The 13,071-nt window shown below is 35.9% G+C and overlaps 1 pseudogene; it reads left to right on the top strand.

Moving 5' to 3' along the window:
• Nucleotides 1-335: 335 nt before the first annotated feature.
• Nucleotides 336-2,906, top strand: LOC149204037 (uncharacterized; annotated as a pseudogene).
• Nucleotides 2,907-13,071: the final 10,165 nt, after the last annotated feature.

Genomic DNA, 13,071 nt, shown 5'->3' with positions numbered 1-13,071 from the left:
AGTTTTCAAACTAGTAGTGGGGACAAGAATCACTAAATTCTATTTGCTAATACAAAATGACTCCTCAATGTTATTACTTGGAAATGATACTACCTGTACAGTGGTAAGTAAAGGGGGAAGCTTTCACTCTTGTGAGGTACCTCTAGGTCTTAGATCATCAATATTTTTCCTTATATCCGAAACAGATGAGCTCTTAAGAAAATAAACGCAATTACATGAATAAATAATTTTTATAATCAATTAAGTTCTTAACCTAATTTTTATAATCAATTAAGAACTTAACCTATTTCTCTTATATAAATAATTAATTTTATGCCTTCCTTTTAATTAAGTCGATGGATTTTTATGGTGAGGATTTTCCTCACAACACTTCAGATAGATTCATCGGCCACCACGTAATCTAGTGATAATGTCCCGCCTCCTCTGTTTGGCTACAATTGTTGAGATCTCCACCCGCTTCTCAATGTTTTGGGTTCTCCCTTAGCCCCTGTGCCTATTAGTGGCGATCCTCTTTCTCATCTGAGTATTAAAGACACTCCCATTGTAAGGAATCCTATGCTTTTTTTCATTCCCTTTGTCCAAGTTATTTTCACGTTTATTGTATTTTCAACCTCCCTCTCTACTACAAGACATCGTGTAAATTAGCCCATTTGGTAGCTTGAAATTTTTTTTGGCACTTATTGTCTTGATCAAACATGCTATGGGTTGAGGTTTGTAGTGGAGAATGATGGTAATAATTTATGAAGATAGATTAAAGTATAAGTATAAGACAATAAAATAGGTTTTCATTAACAAGGAGTTATCATTGAGGTCGCTGGATTTGATTTTATTTTGAGGTGAATCATAGGGCTCTCCCTAATTCCATGCATAATAGGCACCCGTCTACTAATGGTGAGAGGTATGCAGCTACAAGTAATGTTGAAATCCAAAGGGGTTAGCTGGTTGTGCTCCTGCAAATGGATTGATATTCCAAATCTAATATGCTTCCCAGGGTTGGGATCTAGACATTACTAACCCTTTACCCTTGGTATTGTTTCAAAAAATTATGTAGGAGGGTTTCATATATAGTTGGGGAAAGAAGTGATTTTTTTAAATGTTTATGAGTTTGAGATTTCACATATTATTTCTATGGATTGTGATAAATGTTGAGAGATATAATCTGGAAACATGTGATTTAATCTCCAGGGACATGAGTTTGATGTTTCGTTTCTCCTTTCTCTTTGAATTTTGATTGAAATTTTTTGTTGAAAACCATTATTATTTATGTAGGAAACCTCATCTGCCCAATATATCTTGCAACAATATATAATAGGCTATGGAGGTGTCTGGTATCAAAGCTCAATCCAGAATGAATATGCTATGGGAAAGGTGAAGATGTTGACATCTGAATATGAAACAACTACAAAAGAAACAAAGAATCGTAATTGCTTTAGAGAAGTAGAGACTGGTGGCTTTATATTATGGTAGATGATGTGTGATATGTGGTATGGGGAGCTCATAGTTTGAGGTAGCAAAGTGCATGTAGGGAGCAATGGGAAGCTAGTTTGGAGACACACGTCATGGTTTGGTGCTCATGCCACAAAAGGACCTGTTAGGTTTTTGTGTAGGGCTCTTCATGTCCAAATAGTAGGCATATCTTTGTTTTAATTTGAATTTCTTATATATATATGTGTGTGTGTGTGTGTGTGTGTGTGTGTGTTTTTTTTTTCAATTTATTGGCATTTGCACTAGCCAGAGGAACACATCTAAATCTTACTTTACTTCAAGTACATTTCAAGGGGTTATGGAATTTCTATCAATTTTCCTCCTTTTAATAGATTCATTTTTTTCACTCGGGCCATATTTGATTTTAGGTTATGATCTATTTCTTTAGTTTATTGCAACTCTTAGGTAGGTGCTAAAACCTATGTTTCTTGTTAGTATTTTGGTAGGAATGATTATTTTTGCAACTTGAACAAAATAGAACCTAATGGATCATGTGCTTAATATGTCCTAGACGTGTAGGATATCTTGAATATGTGTTTGATATTTGTAGTGAAATTGCACAGTACCTATTTCCAAATTTTAGTTTTCTTAGTGTTCAATTTTATCAATGTTCCATCACCCAATTACCAAAGCCTACATTCATACTTATTTCTTGATAAGGTACAAAATCCACATTTTTCTGAATTTAGAAGTAATATTTATTCTTTAGTTCTGATTTGAATTAATAAATTCTGCGGTGTTCAAGTCCTGAAATCTTGTGTTTGGTTTAGGGCTTGGATCCGCAGCGACTGCAACCATGTTTTCTGATGCTAGATGCATTGGAGAGAAGCAAATAAATGGGGAAGACTTCTTCGTTATTAAGCTTTGTGCAGATCCATCAAACTTAAAGGCTAGAATTGATGGCGTTGTTGAGATTATCAAACATGTTCTCTTTGGCAATTTTAGTTAGAGAACTACACTTCTTGTCTATATGGAAGATTCTTATCTCACACAAATTCAACCAATTGGAGTTGATGATGTTTATTGGGAGACAATAATAAACTCATTTCTTGATGATTATAGACCTATAGAGGGAATGATGATAACTCATTTTGTCCACTCTGTTGTCACTCTCTTTCAGATTCAAGGAAATAACAATGAGCCACAACAAAACTCGGATGGAAGAGGCTTGGATTATAGAGGAAGTTTTATTCAATGTGCCTATATTATCCTTGGATTCCTTTATCCCTCCAGTAGACATAATGTGTGGTTCTTTCATTGAAGCCTTTGAGTTGCCTCAAGAAAGAGGAAAATCCATGGTTGGGAGTAACCACAATAAGGTGAATGCATTGGAGAAACCTCAAGGAAAGGGTCATAACATCATTTGGAGAGTAGAAGTTGGACATTCTTCTATAATCTATTTAACAAAAATCAGTTTGTAATTCTAATGTTCTATTGAGACATTAATGTTCTAAATATGACTTTCAAGACCTTTCAAGCTGCCTCCAAGAGCCTCATGAGTTAACATGCAGATAATAAACCTTCATAGGTTCTGTCTCAGGGCTGATAAATATTTATACGTTGAATGAAGAAAATTTTCATGATTATCTTGGGCGGGATGTTGAACTCTTTCAAGCAATGTACAATATCTGAGACATATAACTCCTTGTTTACTCACAACTAATCCTATATGGAAGAAAATTGGTAACGTTGACATAGATGTCCACATTAACAAATAAATGTGTTACCCACATTTTTCAAATTTCTTGAGGGTGTATATGTTTGCTAAGCAGGGTTTCCATTTCTCAAAAGTTTTGTGAGTTTGATGTTTTCTTCAGGTTATGGAGTATTTTGTGCAACGCAGTTAGTTCCTCTACTTGAGAATAAATCCCAAAGACCAGGAAGAATGAATGTGGGTGGGTTTTGACATACGACCATATGGAAGTGTCTTGATTGGCATGGTAGATTCAACATAGCAATTTCCAATCATGGTTGTTTCAATTTGGATGGTAGTTTTTGTTGCAAATGTCTAAAAACACTGTGTAAAAAATATCAGACTTTTTTTTTGAATTCCTTGATTTGATTTGGACTAGGCATGTTTAAAAAAAAAATAGTTGTATAAAAGTGGTTATTTGTCTCAAGCTATCCGATAACATAGGATCTGATGCCTATGTTCTAGTAATGATAATGTCTAATATTCTCTTTTATGACGATGATGATGGTAATGATGATGATGGTTAACGTCCGCTGAGAAGGTGTCAAATACACTCTTCAAATTGGAATGGAGTGGTTTCTCTTATGGTTAGGAATTGCAAGCCAAAGAGGAAAATAACTCTGAAGATGATGATCTCAGACTAGAATTTATAAATTTAATATTTGTAAAACAATCCTATGTATTATTGTCCATAAAAAACACTGCAAGTTTTATAAAATTGAAGATTTTTGTCAAAACAAAATCTTAAACATCATTCGGATTATTAGAATTTCTACTTTAGCAAGACATTTTTATATGAGATTTGTTAGCTTCTCTAGGAGATGCACAAAAAGTAATCGAGATTCTGTAAAAATATAACATGTTGATTGCACCAGTGTTTAACATGATGTAATATGTTGGATTTTCTTCTCTAATTTGGGTACCATTAGATGTCACTATTTAGCTTTAGCTTTCGACTTTCGACGAGCAAACCTGAAGGAAAATCTACTTTGGTTGGCACATTAAAGTTTTCATATGTCACTCTTTCGACCTCCGTTTTTTGTATCTTTGAAAAAAGTTACCTAATTTAGTTCTGGATTCGAGTGTTACGTATCCACTAATTTGACTACCACTATAATTTTGTTTTCCTTGTTTATTGTAAGAAATGACGAGTTCTGCTATTTTCTTTTGTGCAAGAAGTTAAGAAGTTAAGTGTGTGATCAACAAAATATTAAATAGAATATGCCAGACCCAATATGTCTATTAACGATGTTCTGATTGGAATATCATGTCTTCCTGGATATCGAAACTTGTAAATGGTAACAATTATAAAACCCCGATATCTTAAACCTCTTATTTACAATATCCCTTCGTATTCGATGAGCATATAAACAATGTTTTAATGTTGATATTGCATCATCCCCTCATCAGAACTTCTTTATATCGCAAGTTTTATATTATTTCCATTTTTAAAAGTTATGATATCCATTTCTCGGATACATGTTAACATCTGCGACTTGTCACCTCCTATGGGCCGTTGTTGTATAAATTTAAAAAGTCGTGAAGTATATGGTTTTTGGGCATCAATTTTATTGGGTTGTGTTATATTCTTTCCACAACTAGCCCACGTAATTAACCGGGGGGTTAGAGGGGGGGTAGATCCCCCCCTTCATTTTGTCGATTGTGTAGCGGGGTGGGGGGTCACAGGGGGTTTGAGGCATACCTGTAACCCCACATTATGGGGTCCAAGGCAGCGCCCCAGAAAATTTTGGTTTTGGACCCTATGTTAGGTTGGGCGGACCCACCTATGGTTTTGTGCATGATTTTCACACGTGTTTTTTCAAAGCGATGGTTTTTGGTCCATGGTTTTGGACACGATGGTTTTCGGTCCATGGTATTGGATGCTTCAACATGTATAAATATGTATTGTAACATTGAAAGGAAGATAATGAAAAATCAAGCTGGTAGTCCCAATTTTGGGATCCAAGGGAAAATCTATGTGTATATGTGTTTTATGTGTTATTCTCTCACATTGTTTATTTTCTCTGTTTTAGAATTCGTATGCAGGTAATTTCTGTACGAGGTTAAAACCTACAAATTTGAACCCTAATCATACAACGAAATCAAGATATCGAGGTTGTTGAAAATAAAAAATAAAAATTGAGGTACTTGTGGTGCAACTGAAATTCGAACCTTGAACATACAACGAAATCAAAATATCGTGTTGTTATAGCCAGCTTGAGCTATATTTCTCATTTTGAGCTACTAGAAGCTTCTTGAAATTGGCAAGGAGTTGGGATTGGTCCTTCTGCTAATATAGGCAACTATGGCATGCTGGCTAGACCTGTTTCTCTCCTTCAAACAAGTAATTTCCTCCATGCTCATCTGTAAAAAAAGGGAAAATGCCCCTGTATCCCCGAGATGAGTAACTCGATGCTCTTTAGAGGAGAAGATTAGCTGGTAAGGGTGCCTTTAAAGAGATATTTTATTCATTCATCAAACCAAATCTTGACTGATCTATTGCAGACACAAATTATTAAATCTTATTGCATTTGACCCAAAAGCATGAACGTTGATTAACACATCTTGATTAGATAACTCTTAATATGTTTAATCAATCGCAGATAATAATTGTATAGCAACTATTTACTAAAATTCACATTTATTCTTTTAATGTTATTTTAAACTTTTTGACAGATGAATCATTGTTAGTAGGTCTTCTAAATCGAAGATAAAGTTATTGAACATAGCCATTTAATTATAACTATTAAAAATTGCTATGCTTTTGATGTGCTTTATTACAAAGTTAATGAACTATATAATAATACTATTAATAATTAATTGAATGACCTTAATAGTTAATTAAACCGATCCTCAAATTATGTAAAAAAAATTCATATAATCCAATAATTAAATTATACACTAGTTTCCAATAGCACCCTGAAAAAATATTTAAGTGTAATTATATAGAAGATGTTTCTTCTAGAAACAGCTTTTTTGTTCTGAATTTCGACAAATTAACACTGTAGATATTCATAAGCCAACACTGCTATGAACTCCATTTAAAGCCATCAGCCTTCCCTTTACACCCTAAGTTGCACACGTTAATATATCAAAACATTATTCGTTTCTAAATCGATCTGGTTGGTTTGGATTAATTATGAATTTTGATATTCAACCCAACTCTTTAACTCAACCAATTTTAATTTTACGTACCTTCCTTTTTAAAATACCTTCCTTCACATCTCTATTGTGTAGGAATGCGAAGGGATTTGGATTCGCAGCTTTTCAGGCTTGCGATTTGAAGTGCCTTAAATGGAGACAAAAACCAATATATTTGATCTTCATTTACTGTAATATCGTCATAATATTATATATATATATATATATATATAATATTATGATGATATTACAGTAAATGAAATAAAATAATATCGTCATAATATTATTAGTCCCTGCCGGGGACTATAAGCGATCGATAGATCGCTGACTTTGGGTTGACCGCGGCGATATTGGGAAATATTTGGGCGTTTTCCTAAGTGAGAATAAGGTTTACGGGGCGGAATGGAATGGAGGTCTTATTACGTGCTTCGCATGGATCAAGGCGAATCGGAGGTGGCGCGCGTGAGGGGCACGTGGTTGCATGCGCTGTGGTCGTCTGATCGCTCGCCAGGTGTCCGTCCTCGAGATTGGGGAATGTTGCGGCTCTGTTTTACTGTCTTCGCGTCATTTGGGTTGGTATTGTTACTTGCTTGTTCGGTTGTGCAGGCTGTGCGATGGTTGCTCTGCGGTAGAGTTGCGCCCGGGTGATGTTATTTGCAGTCTGTGGGTTTTTCGTCTGCGGTGGAGCTCCTGCCTGCTGGGTGTGCATTTGGTAAGTTCGGCTAAGTTAATGGCATTCTGGTTGAATACTGAGGGTGTGTGTTCTGGTTAAATACTGAGGGTTTCTCTTACCTGCATGCAAGAGTCCATGGTTATTTGAGCATTATAAGTTAATGGAATTCTGGTTGAATACTGAGGGTTTGTCTTAGCTGTGGTCGGCATGCGCTGTGGTGATCTCATCGGCGGCCAGCTGTTCCTCTTCGAGATGCTGGAAAGTTCGGCTTGGGTTTTACTGTCTTCGCGGCCTTTGGGTTTTACTGTCTTCGCGGCGTTTGGGTTGGTATTGTTACTTGCTTGTTTGGCTCTGCAGTCTGTGCAATTTTTCGTCTGCGGTGGAGTTCCTGCCTGCTCGGGTGTTGTTACTTGCTTGTTTAGCTCTGCAGTCTGTGCGATTTTTCGGCTGCGGTGGGGTTCCTGTCTGCTCGGTGTGACTTTGGTAAGTGGTTTCTGTTACCTGCATGCAAGAGTCCATTGCTATTTGGGTTTTACCCTGTTGGGGGCCTTTGGGTTATTATGATTGCTTGGTTGTTTAGCTGTGCAGTCTGTGCGATTTTTCGTTTCTATTTGTTCTATTGTCTGTGGTGAAAACACAATGCGGTTGCTGCGTGCTGTGTTAGCTGCATGCAAGAGTCCATGGTTATTTGAGAATTATAAGTTAATGGCATTCTGGTTTAATTCTGGGGGTTTGTCTAGCTGCATGGGTTTTATGCAAATTTGGGTAAATGTCTACGGGAAGCTATGATTGTTAGCTGTATTGTTTAGAGGTTAAGTGCGGCTACTGCATCATAAATTAATGGCATTTGGATTATTATTGTGAATTCTGAGGGTTTGTCTTCTGGTTGAATACTGAGGTTTTCTCTTACATGCATGCAAGAGTCCATGGTTATTTGAGCATTATAAGTTAATGGCATTCTGGTTGAATACTGAAGGTTTGTCTTAGCTGTGGTCGGCATGCACTGTGGTGGTCTCATCGGCAGCCAGCTGTTGCTCCTCGAGATGCTGGAAAGTTCGGCTTGGGATTTAGTGTCTTCGCGGACTTTGGGTTTTACTGTGTTCGCGGGCTTTGGATTGTTATTGTTAGTTGCTTGTTTACCTCTGCAGTCTGTGCAATTTTTCGTCTGCGGTGGAGTTCCTGGCTGCTTGGGTATTGTTCCTTGCTTCTTTAGCTCTGCAGTCTGTGCGATTTTTCGTCTGCGGTGGGGTTCCTGGCTGCTCGGGTATTGTTCCTTGCTTGTTTAGCTGTGCAGTCTGTGCGATTTTTCGTCTGCGGTGGGGTTCCTGCCTGCTCGGTGTGGCTTTGGTAAGTTCACCTGTATGGCATTCTGGTAAAATACTAAGAATTTCTGTTACGTGCATGCAAGAGTTCATGGTTATTTGGGTTTTACCCTGTTCACAGCCTTTGGGTTGTTATTGTTACTTGGTTCTTTGGCTCTGCGGTTTGTGCGATTCTTCCTTTCTATTTGTTGTATTGTCTGCGATGAAAACAGAATGCGGTTCCTGCCTTTTCTGAGGGTTGCTGTTACCCGGATGCAAGAGTACATGGTTATTTGAGCATTACAAGTTAATGGAATTCTGGTTGAATACCGAGGACTTGTCTTAGGTGCATGGGTTTTATGGAAATTTGAGTAAATGTCTGCGTGAAGCTGTGATTCTTAGTTGTATTGTTTACAGATTAAGTTCGGCTATTGCATTATAAGTTAATCGCATTTGGATTATTATTGTTAGTTGGTTGTTTAGCTCTACGGTCTCTGTGATTTTTCCTTTGTATTTGTTGTATTGTCTGTCATGAAAACACAATGGGGTTGCTGCGTGCTCGGTTAACTCTGTCGCAAACATTTGGTTGCGGTTCTGTTATTCCAGGTGCGACTTGTATCCCGCAACTTTCTGTTGTCGCTTTGATAAGTTCGGCCAGTGCATTATAAGTTAATGGCATTCTGGTTAAATACTGACTGTTTCTGTTACTTGCATGCAAGATTCCATGGTTATTTGAGCATTATAAGTTAATGGCATTCTGGTTGAATACTGAGAGTTTGTCTTAGTTGCATGGGTTTTATAGAAATTTGGGTAAATGTCTGCATGAAACTGTGATTCTTGGTCGTATTGTTTAGAGGTTAAGTTTGGCTATTGCATTATAAGTTAACGGCATTCTGGTTAAATACTGAGGGTTTCTGTTAGCTGCATGCAACAGTCCATGGTTATTTGAGCATTATGAGTTAATGGCATTGTCGTTGAATACTGAGGATTTTGTGTGCAGACTTCGTTAACCAATTTCGTCATTTGCACATTTTCTCATGGTACTGGCATAGGCTGGCTTGTGCATGCATATGGTCTGGACGAGAAGGAGTTCGAACGCTCGGCTTCGTTGCAGGTACGGTGTTATTCTACTAATTGCCTTTTGTGAATAAGTTAAACCTTAGATTAAAATGTCATGTTAGCTAGTTATAACCACATTGATTCTGATATGATGTTTAACTGCCTTGTTCTCCTTACAGAGAAAAAATTGTTTTATTATGAAAACAAAATTACATTTATTATATATGTTTCTGCATTTCACAGATATCCTTAAGCATAGGAAGTGATAAAAGTATTGCTAGCAACATATCTTGTTTCATAAACAGTTTCCAAAAATGTCAATATGACAGGCCTATCATAGTCATTCTAACATATATCGGAGCTTTGAAACGAGTTTTATCTGATAAGAAATTAGCTACTAGATATGTCCATAAACAGTCCCATAAAAAAAAATAGATATAGGGATATGGTTAAGCATAGGAAGTGATAAAACTATCGGTGAGAAGATATGTTGCTTGATAACCAGTTTTCAAAAATGTCAATATGACAGCGTTTCATGGTCATTCTGACATACATCACAGGTTTGAAACCAGTTTTGTCTCATAAAGAATTAGGTCCTGGGTATGTTCATAAACAGTGCCATAAAAAATTATAGATGTAGATATTGACATTTAAAAGACATTGCATCAGCTCTCCTTCCACTCTCTGTTGAATGGGCCAAGCCCATGCTACCAAGTATAATCTTGCTTTTGACAGTCCATCAGTTTCCATGTTGTTGTCTTTGTAAACATGTTCAAACATGATGTGTTAAATACTCTGTTTAAGCAAGTCAAATCTCCTGAAATATAGGTTGAAGTTTATAATTATCCAATCGATTTGTTCCATTCATCCGATTCACCACAGTTTGTGAATCATCAAAGATCTGTAATTTTTGCGAATCTTCTTTCACATGCCACAATTGCCAACAGTCTTGTGACAATTTTCTTAGGCAGATTGTTGCTGTGTTTGCCAAAGCCGTCCTTTGAACATATTACATGTTCATCATTTATATGGATTGTACCTGCAGTGTCTGATAATATTGGATGTTGTTGAGAAGCGTTATGGAAGTATGCTTATGCACTACTCGTATCTGGTTCAGTTTCCAAAAATGTCGATATGGCAGCGCTATCATAGTCATTCTAGCATATATGGGAACTTTGAAGCGAGTTTTATCTAATAAGAAATTAGCTGGTAGATATGTCCATAAACAGTCCCATGAAAAAATATAGATATAGGGATATGCTTAAGCATAGGAAGTGATAAAAGTATGGCTGAGAAGATATGTTGCTTCATAACCAGTTTTCAAAAATGTCAATATGGCGACCCTGTCATGGTCATTCTGATAGGCTGATAACGAATAGCAGGAAACTTTTTGCCTTGGTATATGTTAGAGTTGCAACCTAGCATAAATCACAGACAATACTTTTTATATTTTGACAGTTGAATTGGTACAGCACTTATCTAAAACTCATAAATAGGTTCATGCTCAATTTATTTGACAAATGCAATTGACAATGGTGTTAGCTTTCAGAAATATTCTTAAAGTTCTGTTGCATTTGTTCATTTTGTCTTTCCATTGCTTCCTTTTGTTAACTTCATTTTCTGTTTCGATTGTTCCCTTTTGTTTACTTGCAGAAATATTCTTAGAATTATGCTCCATTTTTTTCATTATGTCTTTGCATTGTTTGCATTTCCAATTTCTTTGTTATTTACAAACAATGGCGTATCTTTTTAATATACATACATTTTGTTCAAAACAGTCACATTCAGTTTTTGCTAACTTCATTAATTTTTTTTGCAAAGCTGTACAAGACAATTGCAAAAGCCACCTCTGGTAAGCAATTGCAAATGATGGAACAAATAATAGATGTTGACAATTACAGATCCAGATTGCAATGCATTTTGCCTGAAAACATTGATATTGTATTAAAAAGAAATGGTCTTTTCAGACTAAACGCATTTTCATATACTGTAGGAGATTGTCTATTTGACTCGTTCGAAATGCTTCTGCATTTTCGTTATACTTCAAATGAATTGCGAAATGGGTTAATAGACCACTTTCTTTTTTTCTTAAAGAACAATGACGTTGAAGCAATACAATCATATCAATATGAACTAGCACCTGAGTTCCTATACGAGTTACATGGTGTTAATGATATTGGTACATATCTTCATAAAATGCGTTATTCTGCATCTACAAATATAAACGAATCTGAACGAGGTTTATGGGGTGATACCTTTTGCATACGTTGGTTAGCTAAATGGCTAGATATATCAATTGCAGTTTGGTCATTGACAAGAAAAACGAGATATTTGCTCTTCAATCAACATGAAAATGCAATTCCATATTGCATTCTCTTTCATGATGCAAATCCTGTTAGTGGTCATTATGAACCATTGGTTTACCAAAAGTTTCCAATTTGCATTTGCAATGAGTCTAATATCTACCTATCACCTATTTGCAAAGATGTTGAAAGCAATTGGATGCACATTGCAAATAATATGCTTTTAAATGGACTAACAATTGCAAATCAAGTGACATATAATTGTGGTGACAGTCTCTTTAATGCAATTTGCTATTTAGTAGCAACAGAATTCAATGCAGAGTCTTTGCGACTTTACATTGTGCAATCTTTTTACAATGCAGTTATGCATAAGAATCAAGAAGCATTGCATTGTTTACAGCAATACCTGGTAGTTGATGCAATACACTATACAATGAATAGCAATTGGCAACAATATTTGATAAATATGGCAATGCCATATGAAAAAGGACAAGTGGAAGGCGGACCATTTTGCCTGCAATGGATATCTGTCATATTCAAAGTCAATATCCAAGTATGGTCCTCTGTTACTAATAGCTTTGTCAACTACAGTTGCGCTTATTCAAGATGCAATGATATTGTTAACATCTTGTCATTCATGACAAATACATTGCATATTCACTATCATCCAATGATACAAGAATATGTTCACAATTCTCAACAATTGTCCATGGAAACAAATGATGTTTGTAATCAATTGCATCATGGGCATGTACTAGAAAAAGAGCAATGTATATCTCAAGTACATTTTAGCAATAATATTGCATTTGAGATAGCATCTCATTTAGAGCAAATGCAACCAAGTAAGGATTGTAGGCTGAATTATCACAAGCTAAAGCAATTCATACGTGCAAAACGCAAATGCAATGACAAATGCAAAAAACCATTTTCTAATAAGAAGTCAAAAAAGAAAAATGCAATACAAATTTATATCGAAAAAGTCGAAGACACGCCTAGGAATATATGTGCAGTTTGCAACAAATTGCATTTTGCAAAAAATATTAGGTTCTTCACTACAGATTTGCAAGAAAAGCATATGGATTTGAAGTTCAACAATAGGAGCTTTAACAATGAAAACATATGTGTTTCTTGCAAGAAAGCACTTGACAATGGAAAGCTGCCACAATTTGCAATTTGGAAAGCTGTTCACAATTCTCAACAATTGTCCATGGAAACAAATGATGTTTGTAATCAATTGCATCATGAGCATGTACTAGAAAAAGAGCAATGTATATCTCAAGTACATTTTAGCAATAATATTGCATTTGAGATAGCATGTCATTTAGAGCAAATGAAACCAACTAAGGATTGTAGGCTGAATTATCACAAGCTAAAGCAATTCATACGTGCAAAACACAAATGCAATGACAAATGCAA

Source organism: Pinus tabuliformis, chromosome 1_2, assembly GCF_031772625.1.
Source record: "Pinus tabuliformis cultivar Carrire ecotype Pingquan chromosome 1_2, CPIR1, whole genome shotgun sequence".
Lineage (NCBI taxonomy): Eukaryota > Viridiplantae > Streptophyta > Pinopsida > Pinales > Pinaceae > Pinus > Pinus tabuliformis.
This window is presented reverse-complemented; position numbering and strand designations above follow the sequence as displayed.